We start from the raw sequence: 24,487 nt of genomic DNA, 5'->3' as shown, positions 1-24,487 counted from the left end.
AGAGACAAGCTTGAGGCTAGTCTTCAAAGAATCCGGGTGTTGTGGAGTTTGCTACACCTACAGAGTTACCATTCCGAGTGAACACGAAGTTTGCCCCCCTTATGTCTGTGGATGTGGAAAGAAGTTTTAGCATCTATAAAGACGTCTTATCTCCCGATAGGAACAATCTTACCCTTAAGAACATAGAGATGCTTAATGTATTGAGGTACAACAGCTTCATGTTCTTTTCTTCCTCTGATCAATAATTAACAATGGTGTGGAAAAACATGTGAACTTATTTCAATTATCTTAAGTAGAAGAAAGAGAACTTTTTGTCGTTCATTTTTAGGGCTATCTTGCGTTTATTAGTTGTAATAAAGCAATATTATGGGTAGAGTTAGAATGCAATCAGGTTTTTAATTTACACTATTGCTTTACAAATACGAACACGGTTTTACCTTTTTTAAACTTTCAATTTCTTAATAAATAACGAGTTATGGAGTATAAAGGGAAAGAGCATCTTCTTATCCCCCTTTTTGGCTTATTTTTAGCACCTTTTCCCTCCCTTTTTGCCATGAAAATTGCACCTAAAAATCCTAACCCTGAATATCACAAACATCTAAAGTTGGTGGTCTCTATAGCAGTAAAAACGAAAAGGAGACAAAGAGGGCAATGCACATTCAAAGTACTTTAGTGTCTATGATGGATTTCGAATGATACGAACAAAGTTACAAGGGTTGAAAATTTGACTTTTTTAAAAAATCCTTTGTTTCCAAAAATTGCTTAGATAAGTGCTTCACCGAATTAGGTAGATTGTTTTCAATGAATGTAAAGATCACCATGCTGTTTATATCAATTTGATATCTCAAACCTTTCTGAAGATATGGTAAAAAAATTTCAAACTGTTACTTAAAGTTCTGTAATTCTGTGAACTTATTGTAATTACACCTATCAAAATTATTGGTTTGATGTTACAGAAGCAAAGTACAAAGGTTTATCAAAAATAAAGTGCAATTTCTGTAAACACAAAGTGTTTTGTGTAGCTAATTAATTTTTCTGTATGTTGCAGATACTAAGGTGAGAGAAGTCTGACTGGAATTACATCATTCTATGACAACTAGTTTGTTAACTAGAGAAATTTAAAAATGGCACATAGACTAGAACACCATTCCAAGAAGGGGGTTCGCAGTCTTAGTTTTTTATGCTCGAAGGTACAGAAACCATCTGACATTCATTGAATATTTGTTGAGGTTTATATAGAGAGTCTATGGAGAGAACGCGTTCGTAAGTGGTAGGGGGATTTGACAGATGACGGTGGAAGACCAGTAACGTCCATTACCGACAGGAATATGTATGACGTTCATGCGATAATTCGTGAAGATAGACGAGTGAGGTTGCATGAATTTGCATATGCATTGCAAATCTTACGTGGTTCAGCAAAGAGTATTATCCATGACCACGATGGCTTCAGGAAAATGTGTGCGCGCTGGGTGCTGAAACATCTGATTGAGGACCTAAAACACCTTCGGATGGGCATTTCCGTGACCTACCTCACACTATAAACTCAAGCAGGAAATCTATTCCTGCATTGCATGATAAGGGGCGATGAAATCCCAATATCCCTATGGACACTTGAATCAAAACGCAAAAGCATGACATGGAAACATCCGTCGTCATCGCTTGCCGAGAAATTCAAGACTAAAACGTCTGCAAAGAAGACAAAGGCTACTGTGTTTTCGGACAAGCAGGGTGTTATTCACATTGCATTTCTGGCAAAGGGTGCAGGCATTACTGTGGACATGTACTGATAAACCATGCACAAGATGAAAGCAGCGATATGTCTGACACAAAAAAGTGCACTACGGGAGGCGGTGTTGTTACTGCACAATAACGTAGGACCACATACAACCCGACGGAGTCGTACACACATCATTAGTTTCAAATGGGAAATTCTTGACCATTCCCTTTATAACCCTGATTTGTCTCCTTCCGAATATCATTTGTTTGAACCCTAAAGAAACATTCCTGTGGGCGACGTTTCGATACACTGGAAGAGGCACAACAGGCTACGGTTACCTGGTTAGTAAACGTGAAGTTTTTTTTTTTTTTTTTTTTTGGAAAGGACATGGATGGTTTAGTGCACGTTTGGATCTCAACTTAGTGTGATGCGATGTGTCAAATATGATACGGTTTCAGATACTTATCTCTCAAGTTTTAAAGTAAATCGAAGATTCACCTTACTTTTTGATATATATTTGTAAATCAAAAATTATTTTAGAAAGTTCCCACAAATACTGCATTTCATTCAATATATCAAACTTAACCATTTTTCATAACTCCCGAGTGGTTCGATACATACAGTTGCTGTAAACGGCATTATGATCTTTATGCCCATTCAAAACCACCTATGGGAGCATTGTGGCTCAGTGGTAGAGTGCTTTTCTCTGGTGTTTGGGTTCCCTTCTTCTATCCCTGAACAAATAAGTTTGTGGTGGACAACATCGTGTCCGTGGGTTTTCTCGGGTACTCCCGTTTCCTCCCAATTTCTTATTCTACCAATTCTTCCATCGTCATTCACTTTCCTTAATAATCATCTCTCTGAGCTAAACGGGCATAGTCGTGGGACGTTAAACTGAAACATTTCATTTCATTTCATTTTCAAAACCACGTATGTAATTTGATGTGATACTTATATAATCAATTTTTTTGAAATAAAGTCCTTTGGAAAAAGTCTAATTTTCAATTCATTGTAACTTTGTTTCTACATGTTCAAAATATGTCATTGGGCGACCGTAGTATTTGACATTAATAAATTTGGGACATGCGTTACCTCGTCCGTCTCATTTGCGTTATTTTTGTCCTAGAACACTCCAACGTTTGGTAGTTTTTTTTTTATATATTTGTGATGCTGTTGCTTCCTTAGCTTGCAACACTGCAAGGCAAGTGTGATATTTATGTTTTAGATTTGCATGTAGATCTAAAATGTGTTCATTTCAAAATAAAACTTTTTGTTGAGATGGCAACACTGTTAACGCTTTAGCATTTCAGAGTATTACGAACAATATCATCCTGCTGATATTAGAATATTACAAAATATTTGTTTTTTCGTTTATCAGATCTACTGAACTGTCATCTGTAAAACCTTGAAAATTTGCATAAGTTCTTGTTGCATGCTAAGCTCAACATTAGATGGGACTTCGTAAATGTGAGCATTAAGATTTTATTACGTTTATTTTTTTTATTTATTTCTTTTGTTCATCCGATTTCCGAAACTATTAAGCGCAGAACAAGAAAACTTCATTCATTCAATAACGAGAACCAATAGAAATGGAATGCAGGGAGTGGACGAAATGGAAAATATTGTCTGTCGTAACACGCGGGGTATAGGCTAGTCAGAGATAAAGAAAGCGTATCCTTGCAAATTTAACTATAACTACACATTACTTCCAGAGATTATTTTGACAACTAATATGGCATATCATCAGGAGACTCCTTGATATTATTTCTTTATGGATCCATCATGTGCTAGTATCGCACCAAACTCTTCGTAAATTTTCCACAGTAAGTAAATATTTTTATTTATTTTCCACAGTGATTTGAAGTTGAAAAGATTAAATGCTTTATGAAATGAAATTTCTAATTTTATCTCCCACGATTATACTCTATCATTTAAAAAATAAACGACGATTGAATTATGGGAATGTGAGAGGAAACGGGAAAACCCAGAGGGACTCAGGAACACGATGTTATCTACGACAAACTGACATGGCCTGGGATCTCTGGCACCAGAGGTTAGTGCCCTACCACTAAACTAACTAACTAACTAACTCTATGGTCTATGGAACCCGGAGGTTCAATGCCGCGTTCACAAAAGCTCTCTAATGACTTCTATCCTTAGCTAATTGGATCCAGTTTCTACTTTGTATTCCTATCTCTGCGAGATCCATCTTAATATTGTCCTCCCATCTGCGCCTAGGTCTTCCTAATGGTCGTTTTCCGATGGGTCTTCCAGTCAAGACTTTGAAAGCGTTTCTACTTTCTTCCATTCTAGCTACATGACCCGCCCACTTAGGTTTGAAATTATAATAATTACCTAATTTCTTAATGAATGAACGTTTTGAATTTAATGCTACTTATTAATAATTAACATATTGAAAATACACTAACACACACACTCATATATATATATATATATATATATATATATATATATATATATATATATATATATATATATATATATAATGTATGTATTACGAAATGCACAAAAAGTATCCTGGCGGTAGAGGTAGTTGATGTTGAAATCATCCCAATAAATTCTTTAAATTGGCAGCAATCCACGTCGATGGAATAAAAAAAAATAAAGGATCAGTGATAGTCTTTTGAGGATCTTGGGTTTTTGGAGTATATTTTAGACTTTCAGTGAAGCAGCTACTGCATCGTCGCTATTTATCCTAGGATCATGATTTATATTTCATTCTCTTTAGAGTAGTGCAGGCTTTCAAATGATATCACTTGCATGCCAATACCATATACCAGGAGAGGGAAAAGTGATGTCAAAGGGAAAATTTCGGGGGAATTTTTTTTCCACAGTTTGGGCCCCTCTGGAACGGTCCTGTGTAAACGTAGAGATTTCTAAAAGATCTGATAAATACTACTTGGTAGACTGAATGCGTGTGCCAAATTACAAGTTTCTATCTTGAATAGTAAGGGCGGGAGAAATTTTATCAAGAACACCATAATGCCCCAAATTACCGCAAAAGACCCTGATCTCTGGTAAAAAAAAAAAAAAAAAATCCTGAGACATCTCTATTTACCCTAGTATTATAATCCGCCAATCATTCCCTTCAGAATAGAACTGTCTTTCAGGCGGTACCATTCGCATGTCTCCATCATGTATCTAAGGTGGAAAAATCCCGAAGAAAGGATTTTTTTGGTAAAAATATCCCTTCTATCAAACTTTTGCCCCCCTAGACCCCCCTGTTCTAACACAGATCTGAAAAAAATGTTAAATACTACTGGGTGGACTGAATGTTTGTGCAAAATTTCAATCTTGTACTTACAAAATTAAGCCCGCCAAAAAATAATGAACATAGGCTTAATAAGAGAAAACATATTTAAAGTTATGACGTCATCACCTCCTATGTCTCGACGCAGGAAGGTGTGAAGCCATACGTAACGTCTTCTACAATGCCTCTAGACTTGAAAAACAAAAAAAAAGAAAAAAAGAAAAGAAAGAAAGAAAAAAAGAAATGGACGAAAAAGTTCAAATAGGAGAGTTATAACGCAATGTACCATGAAACACCCCTATGGTACAAATTGTACCATAAGATCCCAAAAGGGATAGTGATCCGTATTTGAAAAAGACGAAATTCATTAGGTTAAGTTCTGACCTCCTAAGCCCCTATTCTACCTCTGCTTCAAGTTCGAAAATGTTGTTATTCCCCTTGTTTTTATTTTTAATACTCTGGCGCAAACAGACGCTTGCGGCCTTTTATATCATATCGTCATTAACAAATCATATGCAATAACTTTTTTTAAGTATTAAGTAAAAGTTTGCTTGACTTATTGAAACGTTTGTGGTACAAGTGAAGCGAGGAAGATTTTTTTTCTTTTTTTTCTTTTTTTTTTTTTTACAAGAAGTATATTCCTTTGCAATCCCGCAACAATATTGATATAATAGGGTGCCAATACTTTTTCGGGGCGAAACGTCGTTTATTCATTTTCAACACTTTTATTTCTTCTTGCTCGTTCAGCACCCTCTTGGTATCAGCGCTCGGGGCCACAGCCTCGCTCGCCCACCCCGTAGCTACGATTCTACTGTTAATGCAGGACCATGTAGAAGTGTTGCATTTGTATAAATTATAAACTACTTCTGATGCTTCATATATGTATTTGTATATGCATCAGGGGCGCCTATGAAAGGTTTATGGCAGTGGTTCTCAAAGTGGGGTCTGCGGGACTAAGCCAGGGGGTCGCGACGAATAAAAATTGAAACCTGTTGTAAGAAAATAGAACACACAGCTGTTATACAAGAAGTATTTTTAAGATTAAGAAACTGAAGCTGTGGTCAGTACGAGTATAAAATAATAACTGTTCATCATTTCTAGTGTTCAAGGATTTCATTGACTCTTCATGTGAAAATCTCTCTGCTGAAATGCACAAAACACTTGTAGGACACTTGAGAGCATTAGCTGCAAGTTTTCGAGAATATTTCCCTGTCCCACAACCTGGTAATGGTTGAATTGAAAATCCTTTCACTAATGTAGAAATCCATGACATACAAGGTATGAATCTCTCTAACACAGAACAAGATCTACTATTGGAACTATCCTGCAATACTTCATGGAAAAACGTTTTCAAAGAAAATGAACTTTGTAGATTTTGGTTGCATGTGCGTCGTATAAAGAGTTCTCTAAAAAGACATGGCAACATTTGATGCCTTTCCCTACCACTTACTTATGTGAGCAGAGCTTTTTTGCTTTTTGTAGTTTTAAAACCTTAAAGCGAAATCGTCTTGATGTGGAATCGAATTAGTCCTAGAAGCGACAGTCCTATTAGCGAAAGGAACTGTTATCTGTCCTATGAGCGACCGATTCATTGACATTGAGACGATGGAAGTTGATATTATTCCCTCTCGTAAAATATGTTTGCCTCTTACGTTATTAGTGTCCGAACAGCCTTGCTATGAAAATTAGTGTTCGTTAAATAAATTTATTCTCTATTGTGAGTGCAAAATAGAACGTATCTCAACGTTGAGTCAGATTTCACATAAAACATATCAAATAAGTTAACGAGACAGCAAGGATATTTCCACGAAAAGTATATTGCTATGTAATTAATTATTGAAAATCCAACTGTAATACTCCCTTTCTTCAAAAGCTCTGCTTTCTGTACTTAATTTAATTCAAATTAATTACTCACTAAGCAAACCAGCATATTTTATTTTGGAAAACTTAAACGAGTAACAGTTTCGCTTCCCTACTTATTAGATTTCCTAAACCTCTATGAATAACATGAGAAAAACATTTCAAAAACAATGCCATTCCCAAGTCTAGATAAAGTGTGAGGTGTAATTATGGAAAAATATACGTCATATTCTTTAATAGTTTGTTAATAGTACTTGCATGCAATGCTTATTAAAGAATGTTTTATACTTGTGAATGTAAGGGTAAGGTTACATATGAAATTTATGATTAAGCAAGAAAAATGTTAAGGGTGTATGTTACTTATAATTGTGAAACGCCTGGAAGAAATGAGACCTCTAGGAACGTGTATTTTTCATAGTACATTTTGTTAGGTTCTAAATCACATTAGCATGAAATAAGTTGAAGATGGAACCTTGTCTTCTTCCATTATCTTACTATCGGTGACTCATAGGCCAGCTAACAGATCGAATCGGTCGCTCATAGGACAGTTAACAGATCCTGTCACACATGAGACTGTCTCAAGTAGGACAAGACCGTAGGATCAGACCTAAGATTGACGGTGACAAAACTTACTTCAGATTTCAATGCAATTATGGAAAAACACACACACACACACAAAAAAAATCACTCCTCACATTAGTGACCCCACATTTGAGAACATTGATTATTAAGTGAATTTTCCTTTCTTTCTTTCATTTTTTTTTTAAGATTGATTTTCAGCCTTTAAAGAGTTAGTGTATTTTCAAATGAAATTTCGTTCATTAGAAAAATATTTATTTTCAGTCTTGAAAGTTAGTGTATTTTCAAATGAAATTTCGTTCATTAGGAAATAATAATGCATTTTTAGAATAAATTACTTGTTGCATTATTTTTCTTGATCTCTTTCTTGTCAATGGTAATTTAATTAATATATATATTTCTTAATACCATGTGAAATTTCAAATAGCATTGCAACGGGTCCGCAGATCATCTTCCGAATGATCAGAGGGTCCGCGTTCTGGGAAAGTTTGAGAACCATTGGTTTATAGCACAAGTGCGGCATTGTTATTTTACGGAGAGATATTAAATAATGGAAATTGTGCAGATGACTGTACAGTTGCAAGAGAAGAATGGAGTAGGCTATTAGGCATTACGTCAAATCAGTCAGTGTCAGGAGAGAAATTACTGCTTTAAAAAGTTTTAAATTTGCATTTTAAGACTTTTCAGCATATTTAATCCGAGTGACACTCCCGGACTCCTTTTATTGTTGGGGATGTGGCAGTACGTACATGTGAGTGAGCCCCTAGAAAGTATTTTCCCGCTTGGCCCCTGGGCTGCAGTACGGTCTTGACTATGAGGAGTTAGAAATACGAGTAACATGAAAATTTATGTAACGAAATAATTCATACTATTTCTAAAAGTTTAAAATACATAGGATAGTTTATATATTTGCAGCTAGAATATAAAATATGATTATTTTTACTTTCAAGAGGAGGCATTCACAGTTAATACATACGCATTCACGCAAAACACGGCATTTAGAAGACAAAAAACTAAATGTTAGATTATAGTAGTGAACAGATCAAACACATGCATTTCAAATGTTGAGTTTGTATTTGCAAGCGCTGTGTTACCACTAGGCTGATATACTCAGTTTTTATTGTTTCAGATGAAAATGAAAGTTCATATTCTGTAACATAATAGGAATCTTTATATGAGAAGCAGCCTAGTACATCCGACGAACTGAGGTAATAACATCTAGGGTGAGATAAACGCTCATTTGGAGAGGTGATGAAACTGAGATGAAAACGTGACTGAGGGGAAAAATCGTTACTGCGAGGTCAGAACAAGTGTTTCCTCCTTACAACGTAGTGCTTCCTTTAAGAAACGTGTATGCTATATAGTTTTCCTCAAACGAGCACACTACCATCTAATCAACTACGTATTGTTGGCTTCTGAAGAGAAAATTAACCTTGTCCTAGAGCTCTTATTCTCAGCTGAATATCAGAAGAAGCACACACAGTAACAGATTACCTCTTAGCTTCTCATGTGACAAAAGTATTCTTACAACGCGTTTACTAGACACAAATAAGCAAGCTGGAGTGTAATCTGAGCTGCAGCAAGTTATGATGGTTTTCTGAAAATCTGCCAACTGGCGCGTACTATTTTCTGTCCAGTGGTTGTAGATAATGAAAGTTGGTGGACGTCCAAGCCGCAATATCTTGACAGCTTGGGCCCGTCCTGACACACCCAACTTGTCTCCAGCACGCTTGCTCTTATGTTCTACGAAATAGACTGAGGCCGACCACAGAAATCAGAGAGAAGTTGTTTAGCGTGGTCCAATTTTCTGACAAACTAGCTCGAGTACACTTCGCAACAGACATTACAAAGCACATACAGGAGTAACTCAACCATATTTCATTCTTTCTTCCCACATCGTAATTATTTAGTGGGAACGGGAATTAGTTAAGAAGAATGATGGTTTAAGCACATCACTTCTATAATATTAGACCACAAAATAACCAGATTATTTTAATATAGTATCGTGATTGAATTATTTCTCAGGACGTTGAAGATACTAAAGATTTTCTTTGAAAGTCCTATGCATATCAAGAACTTAAGAATATAGTTAATCCATTTTCTAGAAAGTGGCAAAATGGAGATTAAGATTTCTAACTATTTAGTACGTTTAAAAGCAAAGGAAAATCCGTATTTATGAAATCACCGCGCAGTAAGTATTGGATATTCAACGATATTATTATTGCTTAACGTAAAAAAGTTCAAGGATGAAATATATAACAACATATAGATTTCATTGAGCTTAAGACAATCGCATAGGTGAGTGTGAATTATCATGCGTAGTTTTCGAGAAAAGCAACAGAAAGAAATTTCACTTTTGTGAGCCTCATAATCTATGCTGTACAATAACATTGTTACCTCTTATGATGCAACTGATTCTGAAATATACACCAAACAAGCATTTTATTATGACACTAGCAAGATAGTTGAAAATTATGTTCAACTCTTAAATTATAATTTTTGTTCAACTATGATATTACCCAAAGATAAAATATACAAAAATATACACCAATTGATAGACCACGTTGAGATAACAAAATGGCGTGGCTGAGGGTGAATTATCATGCTTAGTTTTCGACAGAATCGAGGGAAACCTATTTTAATAGCGTTAAAAGCTATGTAGACCGTTATCAATTTGATGTAATTGATATTTTATTTTATTCTTCTGAAGTAATTCATTTTCTTATTAATTTAGTTACTGTACTGGTATATAAGAAAAAAATGAATCCTTTAGTAGGAGGTTGTATCTATTGTTATTTGATTTCTGGTAACAGAGACGCAATAGTACTTGTAAAACTATATGCTACAAGTATTAAGCTAACTCGCTTTACGAGTTGAATAAGTTAATTATAACAAATGCGCTATGACATAATTATTGTTCCTATTAACTTATATTTCAATACGTACTTTGAAAGCAGTATAGGATTTAGTTCGTTGTAGTTTGGCTTCCATTTCAGCATTGAGTTTATATCACGTGGATCTACATCTAAAGTAGAATCCTAACCAACGTAATGCGTTCAAATTTCAGTGCTGTCCTATCAGGAATCGAACCCGTAAAACCGTGTACCAAAAGCACTATTTCATTTTTTTTTTAATATGAATTCGTTTCAGTACTAGAATGTTTATGTGTAACGTGAGAAAACATCGTGTATGTGGGTTTTCTTGAGGTTCTTCCGTTTCTGTCTACATTTAACCATATCAATTCTTTCATAATCACTTACTTTCATTAACCGCCAGTCTTTTCTAGTCTAAAAGAAGTAAACGTGAGACATTAAGTATTTCATTTCTTGAATCCCTTCATGGTTTGCTAGTTACTAGCTGTAAATGTACCAAGGGGAAACATTCTTTGAGTATAAACGCAAATAAATTTTGCTAAAGACAGTAAAGAAGACCATTCAAAGTGTCAATTTCGTCTTGGCAGATGTCAACTGCGGGAAATATTTTCTTCCATCTAACGGCGTGATACGTAATTTCTAGGATTCTACAATTATACACATTTGCAGAATTATACAATTATACACATTTTGTTGCCCTTTGAACAGTATTACTGGAACTCTCCGTTGCATGTTTTGGGTTCCCGGTAATGGTGAAGGGCAAATGGCGAAGGCAAAAAGCTGGTATATGAATGAACGACAGGTAGAGAATCTACTTTGTTCAAACTACTTGTCATGGGAGGGCATTTGAAGGTAGGGACACTAAATAGTGAAGCTGATACTGCTGGTGGGTTACAACACTTCGTACATTCCATCAGAAAGTGGTTTCGGTGAATCAATGATACCACATCTTTCAACTTGACCTCCGTATGTTAATCACAAACGAAATTCACAATGGTCATATAAGAAGGTGTCGGGTGCTGAACACAGATGCATTATTTTTCTACCAGTCGTTATTTGAGAGATATGTGCAGTAGAATACATTTCATTCACGATTGATTTAATGTCACCATATTGGGACAGAACGAGATAAATATCTTGATGTTCCAACTCGGTGGGGACTGAATGTAAACGAATAGTCTTAAGATTAGAACTGGCAAAGTATATTAGAATATTATCTGTTCCAAGGTCATCGGAATAAATGACCATTCCATTCACTCGAAACACAATTTTTTCATAACGTACTTGAGATATTAATTTCATATATAACTTAATCAAACTCAATACCAATGTCCTGATCACGAAACAGGGGAAGCATTTCGAACCCCCACATGCAGCAAACACTTTAGTTTGTCATCCCAAGATGTAGTGAACAAACCAAATTTCCTTCGTCTTGCATGAGGGGAATGGAATGGAATGAATAGAATGAGTATGGGTACGTCCCCATTAATCCCTCTACTCATTCCATTCTATTCCCCTCGTGCAAGACGAAGGTAATTTGGTTTGTTCACTACGTCTGGGATGTCAAACTAAAGTGTTTGCTCGAATATCTGACATATCGCGCTCAGAAGTTAATATACTGTAGTAGTTCGAACTAGACTAGATGTTGAAAATAATAAATGTAGAACACTATGTAATTTGGAATAGAAAATATTCCACTTGACGATGCAAAGTGAGTTGGAGAAACTAAATGCACTCACTACTGCCAAACACACATCTACCTAGACAACGATGTGTACAGCACGTCGTCTGCCGACCAATTATGACCAACTGACTAAGCGTGATTCTCTAGAGAGATTCCAAATAAATAAGATCGATAATCAAATGATAACTAAAGTCTGTTCCAGGTAACCTGATAGGAAACTCTCGTACCTCCCACCACTTACCACTGCAGAAGGGAAAAGTCGCTGACCTTCACAGGAAGGGTTGCTTTTCTAATAAACTGAATCGTGTAAACTCTAAATTCGTACGTCAATTTGCTCGCATCTGATGTTGAAAAAGCACTGCTATTCGTTTTAGCTATCAACCTCGAGTAACAATCAAATACTGTTTTTAAATTTTGTCCTGTAGAAAAGTATTGCATATTATTTATATACTAAAGTTTACCCTACTGCAAACTATTTTATTGTCTTAACAAATACCGAAAACATTAAAATCAATAAGACCTCAATCTGCCCAATTTTGTATGAATAAAGAAGTTGATCCCTAACACGAATACAGAAACGGGAACAGCCGGGTTTCGAAAATAAAGTGTTGATAAAAACATTTGAAGCAAAAGAGGCATACATTCAGATTAATTAAAGGGAACAGCTCAAAACTCCCACAGCCAAAATTTCCACACTCAGAAAATGTCAAAACGCCTACACAAACGGTCATAACCCCCACACAAATGGACAAATCTCCCAAATCTACGAACGGTCATAACTCCCACACTCAGAAAAAGTGAAAACGTCCACACAATCTTTCATTACTCTCACACAAATGGACAAATCTCCCAAATGCACGAACGGTCATAACTCCTACAGTCAAAACTTCCGCACAGGTAAGCGGTCATAACTGCCACACAAATGGACAAAACTCCCACACACAGCAACGTTCACAATCACCACATAAATGGACAAAACTCCCACACAAACGGACGAAACTCCCACACAAACGGACGAAACTCCCACACCCATAAATTATCACAACCGCCACACAAATGAACAAAAACCCCACACAATCGGATAAATCCCCTACACTTTGAAATGATCCTGGTTGCACGTCTTTTATGTTTCACACGCTAAAAATAATAAAAAGAAGGCCAAAAAGCCTTTATGATCCAAAGTGGACAAGGTGATAGGTGGACAAATCCCTGGGAATTTGGATCATAAGCGTTTTTTGGACTTCTTTTTTATTATTTCCAGTGTGTGAAACTTACAAGACGTGCAACCAGGATCATTTCAAAGTGTGGGACATTTGTCTGATTGCGTGGGAGTTTTGTCCATTTATGTGGGGATTCTGACCGTTGCCATGTGTGGGTGTTTTGTCCATTTGTGTGGGAGTTATGAACGATTGGGTGGGCGTTTTGACATTTCTTGATTGTGGATGTTTTCGCTATGGGAGTTATGACCGTGCATTTGGGAGATTTGTCCATTTGTGTGGGAATTATGGCCGATTTTGTAGGCGTTTTGACATTTCTTGTGTGTGTGTGTGTATGGGGGGGTATTGGCTGTGGGAGTTTTGACATAGACCCGAATTAAAACGCTATACAAGCTTTTATTTCACAACAGGTCACCGAGTATTATAGAAGTAGTAAAGTTAATACGTATAAGATAAGCATGACACGTTGATTGAGTGTGAAATAAGCACCAAGTCATCAAGTCTTATTTGAAAAGCCTAGGAGAAGGAGACTATTAGCTGGGTGAAGGAAAATAATTTCGGGTAATGTAAAGCACAGGATCTTTGAAGGATGGTTGATAACAAACATGGTACATTGACTTTTAGCAGGTTAAAATGGAAATGTTTGTTTCTGCTACGATGAGCCTTTAAGCCCTAAGCAAAAGAGTTTGTTATTTTTGTATAATTGAACAAACTCGTTTTCATTGTTAATCTTTATTTCTTATACAATAATCAACTTTTGTTACAACATTAGACTATCCTGCACGCTTGGGGCTGCTGTGACTCAGTGGTAGAGTTTTTACCTATGGTGCATGGGGTCTTTGGTTCGATCCCAGCTCGCACCAAATTAACTTCGTGGTAGAAAAACACCGCTGCGTGGTTTTTTTCGGAGATCTCCTGTTTCCTCCCACTTTCTTCATTCCACCATTTCATTCATTTGTCATCATCACCGTCTCCTTTAACCTAGCCGGCATAATCGTGGGGCATAAAACTTATAAAGACTTCATTTTCGGTTTTCGGTGAAATTATTGTATTAATAAATAAACACCTATTCAATTAGCAACCCTGCCATCCCTTGCTATTCCAACATTATCTCTCAAGCCCGACTGCCAAGAAGAAGGAAAATAAACAATACAACTGTTCGATAAAATTTCCATTATAATAACACGTGTTATCTCACCAATACGGCAAATGTAATTGTTTTAAAATGGTAGTGTTATTATGAAAGTTGTAATTTATTATTTAGACATATTTAGATATACTCTATACTTTCGTGTGCGATGGCTGAGAGTGAAAGACAGAACACCAACATTCACCTGCACTTGAGCGTGGTGGGGGAAATAACTTCTTCTTTTTCCAAGCAGGTTGCGTGAAACAGATTATAATATCATTTACATGAAGTTGACTTTGAACACATTCTACACATAAGTATAAACATAACCAAGAAAGCCCTGTCGCTTTTTTCAACCTTTGAACATCGATATGTCAACTAAGACGTACGCCAAGAAAAGAAAATGTCTGTGTAGCAACTGTAGAGAAGGCAAAATAAAGGCGTTTGGTTGCCTATACTTTCGTTGACCGGAGTCAGCCATTTTTATACCATTACTATAAATTCTGCGAGGGTTGTTGCTTCGAATTGACAAATTTCCGGAAAGTTGTTCCATCCTTCATATTGCCTCTTTTCTCACTGCCTATCGTCCCTCCAAGTCTTACTAAAGGTCTCACGGTTAGTATAACTGCCTTCATGCTAAAGTTTTCCATAATTTAAGCAAGAAAGCAGCTTCCTCACCCTACCTTTACAAGTGATTCCTACGTAGATGTAACAAAATTGTTTCGTTTGCAAACATATTGTGACAGACAATGAAAAGTGGAAGGTACATGTAATGTGTAACGTTGGGTGGTAGGTGTTGTTTAACGCCCCTTTTAACACCGTTGCTATATGAGAAACGCATCTGCAGCTCCGAGCTACATGAACTCCCACCAGAAATCGATTTCGAGTTTCCCGCGTCAAGGGTGCTTAAAATAACCATATAGCCACGAGGGAGCTTTACATCCCGCTAATAGGGAATATTTGTATACTTCTCTGTGTTTCACAAGTATAAATGGAGATTTTAGACCCATTTTTACCTATGTCCTATGTACCGCATGTTAAGGTATTTAAATAAAAATTTTGTATACCCAATCCGTCGTTATCCGGCAGGGCGTAACTACAAAGAACACCACATTAAATACCGTTTAGGAAGGTAGATTTCATACATAATAATTAATTTTAATATTGATCGACTCTGAATAAATTTTACACTTCTAATCGTAAAATTAACCCCAAAAAATAATTACTTGCAACGAAGCACTATGCAATCTTACGGTAACAGAACTTAATTCGACTAATTCTCCAAACTATCAAATTAGGAAAATGACGACATTCCCATAAATTCTTTGTAAACTCATATATTATCATGAAATATATGTAAAAAATGTTATATATATATATATATTCAAAGATTAATCTTACAAACAATCAACTGAATATTAAACTCAACATAAATTCAGCTTACCAAGTCACAGATGAATTTCTACATATCGCATTCGACTACTAATAAAATATCTTCCAATAATGTTTGTTCTATAACCAGATAACCGAAATAGATTGAATCTCCCTAACTTTACAAAACTATCCATATGTAATATAGAATGTGATTGATTTTTGTACAACACCATGCACAAATTTTCCTCACTCGATATAATAAGAAATACCTCGGTAGATATTGCCGGGCACAGATAACTAGAGTTAAAGTGAAGCTGCCCATTCCCTTTCCATACAGAAAGCTAACTAGTTCTTATAGTTGCCACACTTGGCGCTAGTGGTCTGAACAGCTATACTAGTAGTTGACTTTTTTAGTTACAATCTACTCATTACACCTACTATAGTTTGTAAAATTTCTGTCTTTTAAATAGGCCATTCAGAGCGCAATGGGATCAAATCCAATTACCGGAATTATGAAGAAAAGAGAAACATAGTTCGAACAGTTGGCTTAAATAATTACAATATCTGAACACGAATCTCTTAAACTATGAAAGGAACTTTAAACAGACATCTTATGATGAATTATGTTTAAAATGTCCGAAAGCGGGCATGCTTCCCTTGTGCACTGAATACGTCATATGCAGTTATTTTTAACAAATTAACCTAGAACATGTTAACGCAAAAAAAAAAAAAATGAAAAGAAATTAAATCTTTGAGTTTTACGTCCCACAGATATGCCGGTTAGGCTAAAGGAGACAGTGATGATGAGTAATGAATGGAATGGTGCAATGAATAAAGTGGGAGAACCCCGAGAAAACCCACGCACACGGTGTTTGTCCACCATAAAGTTCGCTTGGCGTGGGCTGGGATCGAACTCGAGACCCCAAGCACCAGAGATGAATGCTCTACCACTTTTTTAAATACTTTATTGTACTCTTATTAGCCAATTACATCAGAAAGGATTAACAAACAAAATTGTACTGTGAGCATCCAATTATACCAAAAAAAAATTACAATAGACACATCAATAAATTGCTGCTAGAAAATTAGCAAACTTTTGTTTACGAATTGAAAGTGCTAGAGTTTGCATACGGAACAATAGTTGGTTGACATACAAAGTCACATTACTATTAAAATCATTACATAAAAGAATATCAATAGTTTGGAACGTGATCCATAAAATTGCGTTATGTTTAGTGCTGGGATAAAATTGATAATCCGGAAGCAGCATGAATGACGTATAGTGAATATTAGAAGGAGTTGTTCTGCAGATACGGGCAATGATTTTTTGATAATGAAACCATATAGCTGTGTTTCGTGAGCAGCTTTCGAGCCGGTGTTTGAGAGTATCGAGAACATAACAAGTACCACAGAAAGAAATATTACAGATACCCAATTCATAAAGTCTCCCGTTAGTAGGTTATATATTATGAACAACACTGTACCAAAGAGATTGCATGGCAGGAGACAATACCGGAGTATGAATGTCTGCCCAGCTTTTCTTCCAGTATGTCATTGGGTAATGTTCTACAATACGGAGAACCGAAATTGTGGTAGCATGATAACGATTATATAATTGTCTAACAGAAAGATCTTCAAGGTGACTCCGTGCGATGAGCGAGTAACTAATATCAAGACATACGTCCTTGAGGTGTGGCACAAGGGAAATCCAAGGTTGTATATGCAGAAGAGCTTGTAACTCAATATGACGTAGTGGGTCACATAACGCCTTGCTGGAAAAGGACTCTGAGTAGGAGCATAATGTTTGGCAGACGCGATGTATCAGCAGCGAGTATCTCTGAAGTTTAATGTCTTTAAGGCCAAGGACACCATCAAGTTTTGATAAACACGCAGTCTCGTGACTTACCCGTAGGCAGTGATTATGCCACAGCAGTTGCCCTGTGTGTTTTCGTATGATACTTAGGCATTTCTTCGGCAAGGAAAATAATTGAGTCAGAAACCAAAGACGACTAAAAATAAAAACATTTAAAAGGTACACTCTGCCTGCAAGACTTACCTGCCGGACTTTACTTTGGTGTATGAGTGCGACCAAAGTACAGATTGTGGTATGAAAATTGTAGCCTATAGTATCTGCTATGCGACGTTGCCAAGTAACGCCTAAGATTTTGATGCGATCAGTAAAGGGGATCGTAGACATATACACGTGTTGTCAGCCGGATTTATACACATCAGGCGTGACTTTTGTTTATTGAGAATAGCACCTGAAACGCACTCATAGTTCGATATGACAATTTCAACACGTGACAGTTCCTGTGGACTGTTAATGAAACAATGTATATCGTCTATAAATGCTTGTAATTTTAAGGATGTTGCACCAATCTGTATACCTTGAATGTGTTGTTCCAGTGTTAAAAGAAAGGGAACAAGAACCAAGCTATATAGAATGGAAGACAAGGGGCAACCTTGTGCTATACCTCGACGTACATTGATAGGATATGTAAGTGCACCATTAACCTTTAATCTTACATATCGGTGAGTATAAAGAAATTTAATCAAATTAAGAAAACTGTCTCCGAAACCATAGTTTTCAAATACCTTAAACATGTAATCATGTGACAGTCTGTCAAATGCCTTATGGAAATCAAGAGCCAATAAAGCGACCTGCTGAGAACTTGTTTTCTGACACCAATGAATACCTTCTCGTATATTACTTAATGCTAAAAACATAGATTTTGTATGTTTTAAGCCATACTGATCATTGTGTAAGACTTGATTTAGAAACGGTTCTAAACGAGATGCAAGGCAACGAGATAAAATTTTCTGGTCAACATTAAGCCGGGTAATCGGTCTAAAATTATCAAAGTCATACGCACCTGCATGTTTAGGTACAAGTACCATAATGCCAGTGGTAAAGGAAGAGATGAACGTGGGAGTAAGTCGGATTTCGTTATACATTTCTGTGAGAAAAGGCGTAAGAATGCTGTGAAATTGGCGGTAAAACTCTAATGTATGACCATCGGGTCCCGGAGATTTATTTAACTTCCCCGCAAAAATAGCGTGCTTGACTTCTCTTTCTGTAAAGGGCGCATTGAATATGTTACGAGCCTCCGGGGTGAAAGTACCGGTCGGACGCTCGAAGCAAGGATCAGAGGATTGGGTTGGAGCGGGGGAATATAGGTTCTGGTATGCATCGTAAAAAGCTGGGATTACCTGATCATGCTCGTGAACTACACCGTTAGGAAAGGAGACCTTGGAAATAAGGTTTTGTTTACCTCTGCGCCTTTCACAGATAACGGTATGTAAAGAGGGAACTTCATGCTGAAGCATCGTTGTTTTGCCTCTCGTGAAAAAACCTTGAGTTTTTTACGATGTAAAGTGAGTAGGAGTGCCTTAATTTCCTTAATACGGGGGAGTACGTCTACTCCTTGAGCAAGTTCTTTATAATAGGCACATAATAAGTGATGGTAATAATTATATTGCTCTTTAAGAAGAGAGGATCAGTCTTTGCAGTGCTGTTTACAGATAGACCGAAAGGACGATTTAATGTGATGTAACCACCATGAAAACAAACTTTTCTGGTGAGATTTAAAGTGCATTAAATAGTTCCGAGTGACCAAACAAAGGATGACTTTAAGTATTTACGGATGGGTAGATCAATGGTACAAACCACAGCACAGTGATCAGAAAAGCATACCGGTTGAACGTTTATGGAGCGCACAAAATTAATTAAAGTGGTACTGACATAGATCCTATCCAAACGTGAGGATCCAAACCTGAGGATCCAAAAAAGTGTGCCCTGGGGCGTTACCTTTATAATGACGCCATACGTCAACTAACTTAAAGTCTTGAATCAATTTACGTAATGTAGGAGAAGTATTGTAACCAAAACTTAAGTCTATAGGATCTAACACTGCGTTGTAGTCTCCTACACAAATCAAATCTCTGGTACCAGAATGTAACTTCATTCGAACGTCGGTGAGATAGAAGGAGTTTCGCTCAGCACGTTTGTTATTCCCGGACGGCGAATATAAATTACAAAAGTGTATGCTTTCATAATTGGCTGCGATAATACGTCCTGTCGGAAATTTTGAGAAAGCGGTTAATGAGACATATTTACGATATATAATAGCTGTTCCGGAACCAGTTTCGGAAGGATTGACTTCCCACAAATGATTAAAAAGAAAGGAGAAATTGTCAATATTGCATTCTTGAAGGAAAATTATATCCAGAGACGATTTGTTGATGTAATCGGCTAGCGCTTTTTGCTTGGTGAGACTAGAAATGCCGTTGACTTTAAGAGTGGCTATACACGTGGCATACGTATTTAATGGCCACAAAAAATAAAAAGACACCAAACAAGCACGACACAAGGAAATGACACAATACACTTGAAAAAACAAAGACGGGAGGCAACACTCACACACATTCCCGTTCTATACTGGAAGGTGATATGATCACTTGTCCGAAGAGGCAGCACTATCATTTGCCTTAGCACTTGCTTCACTATGATAGGGATCTACTCGTGACCTCGTGAAACCAGACACACGATTGTTGTTTACGGGGGGAACACTCTTAGTTTTCTGAAGCTTATTGGCTCTACTGGATGTATCACGAGGGGAAGACTGAGATCGACCTTTGCGACGCCTCTTCTCGGGTAAAGAGGGAAACTGGGATGCTTCTGTAGATGGTGAATCTCTATCGAAAGAATCACTCACTTCCTGGTGAGAGTCATCAATGCCCACTAACGGTGGGGTACTTACCGTGATTTCAGGTAGCGTATCCATCTCCGATGCGAAGATGCTGAAACAGTAATACTCTGTTGTAGAAAATCCGAACTATTAGGCGTTGTGGTTGTGGAACTGGATGAGTCATTCTGCGTTGTATTGGAAGCAAGGGTCTGCTGGGAGGCAATAGCAGGGGAACTGGTGTGAGATGCAGCTGTAGAACTAGGGGGAACATCAAGCGGACAAGTGGATTCAGTTTCATTGAGTGCCTTAGCAAAAGTATTTGCAGAAGTTGCAGTAGAGGGTGGAAGGTTCTCCTGTAAAGTTGGAGGTCGTTTCTCACTCAGTACGGGAAAACTAGTAAACGAATGAACGTTCGGTAGAGTATCCACTTTATTCAAATTGCCGGGCATGGGCGGGGCTTTGGATGGTTAGACACTGGATACTTAAGCTGGTACGGTTGGAGGAATACGGCGCTTTGTACATTCCATCAGAAAATGATTTGGTGAGTCACAAATGGCGCAGGTTTTGACTTGACCTCCATACGTTAACCACAAACGTAAACCACAGATAGTTACATAAGAAGGTATGGGGCGCTTAATGCTCATACGGATTATCTTTCTCCCAGTTCTTACTTCATAGATGTGTCCAGTAGAATATATTTCGTATGCAATTGACTTAATTTCACCGTACTGAGAAAGCACACGAGAAATATGATGATCTTCCAACTCGGTGGGTACCAAATGTAAACGGACAGCCATAATATTGAAACGGGCAGAATCGATTAAAATATTATAAGTAACAAGATCATCTGAATAACTAACCTTTCCATTCACTCGAAACAGAATTTGTTCACAAAGCACTTGCGAGATTAACTTAACATATAACTGTTTGCGACTATAATCAAACTCAATACTGACAACTTGATCAGGAAGCAGATGAAAAGTATTGCGGATCCATTCATGCAAGACTAATGTGTTAGGCTTGTTCACAACATCTTGAAATGACAAACGTAAAGTATTCACTCGGATAACAGACATAATGCACACAGTAGATAAACCTGTACTTCACACTAGACAATATGATGGAAAGAGTAAATAAAACCCGAACTACTTGGTAGGAGAAAATACTCCACTTGACAATGCTGGTTGAGTTGAAGCGAGTTAACATACTCACTACTTCCACTCGAACACCTACCGAACCAACGAGGTGAACGGCACGGCGTCTGCCGAGCAACCGCCACTGAGCCACCGCGGCTCCACATGTGAACGCGGCAACATAGAAAACTAAAATAGAAGTGAAAGAGCATTTGACAGATTGTTTAAAATAATATATTATTTAATATTCTTATAAACCTATTCTGTAGTCCTACAAGTGTTGTAGTATTAGGGTAGAACTAGTAGCCCAGGAAGTAGAGGTCAACCAGTCAGAGAAAATATTTTCCATCTGAAAACATTGCTTAGTTTACGTGCGCAAGCCTGTACCAAATTATCAAAAGTAAATCCCCACGTTGAGCTGGTTTGCGTATCCAGGCTCCTAACTATGAAAACATTTACGATTACTCCAACCCCAATCATTTCACAGATTCAACCTGTTGTATATAAGTTATAAGGACGTAAAATTGAACATAATTTATACGAAAAAGACTTTTATGCATTGCAAGACCTGTAACTGCCAAATATTTACCACAAACTTATACTCGTATCGACATAAACAAAAAGAAGTGTGAAGCAGGAAACCACTTTACCCAAAAGTCAAAAGAAAGGCATTGAAAACATATGAACTGGTCGAGAGGTTTGGGTTACTAGTCTATCAATTAGAAGTTTATGTGTTCAAACCCTGAAGGTAGTATTCGTTTTTTTGTTTTGTTTTCTTTTTTAAAGTGTGTTCCTATTTTCATCAGAGGACTGAGAACATTTCTTTAAATAAATCTTTGGCAACTACTTTTCTCTCAAATTTCATTAGAAGGGAACATTATATGAATTGCAAATCTAAAATCCACAGCTGAGAACAAAATATTATGTTCAATATTTCATTATTATCCTTTGATTTGTAATGAAAAACTAATTATAAGCATTGACGATTACAAAAGATTCTCCCCTGGTAATGGTCAATATATGAATGAGAGAAAACTGATAAAACATTATTAGTCCACTTTGAGCATGATCGAAGATAACTTATGGCCACGGAACGGGAAATTTATGTCCACAGAGTCTCAAATTCTCCCACAGGTCGTGCCCTGAATCATCACTGTTTGAAAGGTTTCCTTAACAAATAGAATATTACATTTATTTCTCGTTCTACGTTTTGAAATGGAAAAATCATAATTTTAAAGAGAATTATAATACGATAAGCATTAAGATTTATAGAACTAATCAAGTAAACATTCTTGTGTAAGTTATCGATTTCTAATCGGATTAAAACTCGAATATTCGTTTGCATCGCACTTTAAAGTAAATCCTCTCTCTATATAGTTATTACTGGAAAGTATGTTTTACTCCAATTACTTAATCAATATTTTTAATAATATATTTTTATTGTAATACTTTTACTATTCAATGTTGTATACACTACATTTCCCGAAGCAAAACCTCGCAAATGTATAGTGGACTAGTGAATATTATGAAATAAATTATAATTTTGTTTACGTAAATACTGCATCGCCTCATTTAAACTTCGTACTTTAAATAGTAATAATAATAATAATAATAATAATAATAATAATAATAATAATAATAATAATAATAATAAATCATAGCCATACCTTTATCAGAATTTCAGGCTTAGTCAATAAATGAGTTCAACGTAGTCTCTATTCGAAGTTCTATTTAATCGAATCCGATAGAAATACAACGAGAAACTTCGAGAACAGGTAAAAGAAAAATGTTACTTTCGTGGGACTGGAACTAACCTTTAAGAGTTCCTTTCAATTTACAGACAAAGGTCTTAGGCACTATGTTTCTTTTCTTTAAGTTAACTGATTCACCGAATGTATGTGAGTAACTTGTTTCTATTTTCTACTCGGTTATATACGTTTTACAATCATTTCCGTTAATCATGAACTACAGGAACACGAATACAAAAACATCTAAGAGAGTTAAAATTCCAAACTCCCCCATCGGGAATCGAACCCGGGACCCCACACACCTTAGGCACACGTGCTAGACACTAGACCAGCGGGGAAAGCAAGTAAAATGCATTTTGTAGTATCTGAAGTTTACACCTATTTCATCCTGCTGTAATAATGTTTACCGTAGTCGTTACTTTGAGGAATGATATGTGTTATTCATATAGGTTCTATTACGTATTCGTCCATAAATATTATATAAATTATCAGAATTATTCATGATCTTCCATGGAAATTCACTGGCGCATGCACAGTAGACAGACAGTGTAATTGAAAGGTGAGTTCAACAGATATTATATATTTCGCCGACATTATTTAATAGCTATGTAGTGGAGATAGCAAAAATGAGTTTTCATAATGAAGATGGAATTTCGGTAGGAGATAGAATGATGAGGTGTATACGGTTTGGGGTTGATATGATTGTTGTTGCAGAATTTAAAAAGAAAATTAATAAAATGTAGAAAAGTTGAGAAAGCTTCTGAAGAATATGGGATGAAAATAAATGTTAGAAAGACAAAATCTATGGTGATTGAAACGAAGCGATCGGTGTCAAATATAGAAGTAGGAGCGGAAAAACAAACAGGAGACTAGTTATTGATGTCTGAGTAGTATTATTAGTTATATGACATGCGAACGTGAAATAAAAGCAAGGATAGAAATGGCGAAAGAAACCTTTAGGATGAAGAAAATACTATTTTGTGGGGCCTTAGAGTTGAAAAAAGACTCATAAAAAGCTTCGTGTACTGTATTTTACTGTATTTATAGGACAGAAACATGGACATTACGCAGAAATGATGAGAAACAATTGGAGGCTTTCGAAATATGTGCGTGGAGAAGAATGGAGAGAAATGGCTGGGTCGAGAGGAAAACGAATCTGAGGGTTGGAAATGGAAGGAGAAAAATATTTTAATAAGAGGAAGAGAAACTGGTTG

The sequence above is a fragment of the Thermobia domestica genome, chromosome 6, assembly GCF_964235325.1.
Source record: "Thermobia domestica chromosome 6, izTheDome1.hap1.1, whole genome shotgun sequence".
Classification (NCBI taxonomy): domain Eukaryota; kingdom Metazoa; phylum Arthropoda; class Insecta; order Zygentoma; family Lepismatidae; genus Thermobia; species Thermobia domestica.
Note: the sequence above shows the minus strand (reverse complement) of the source record.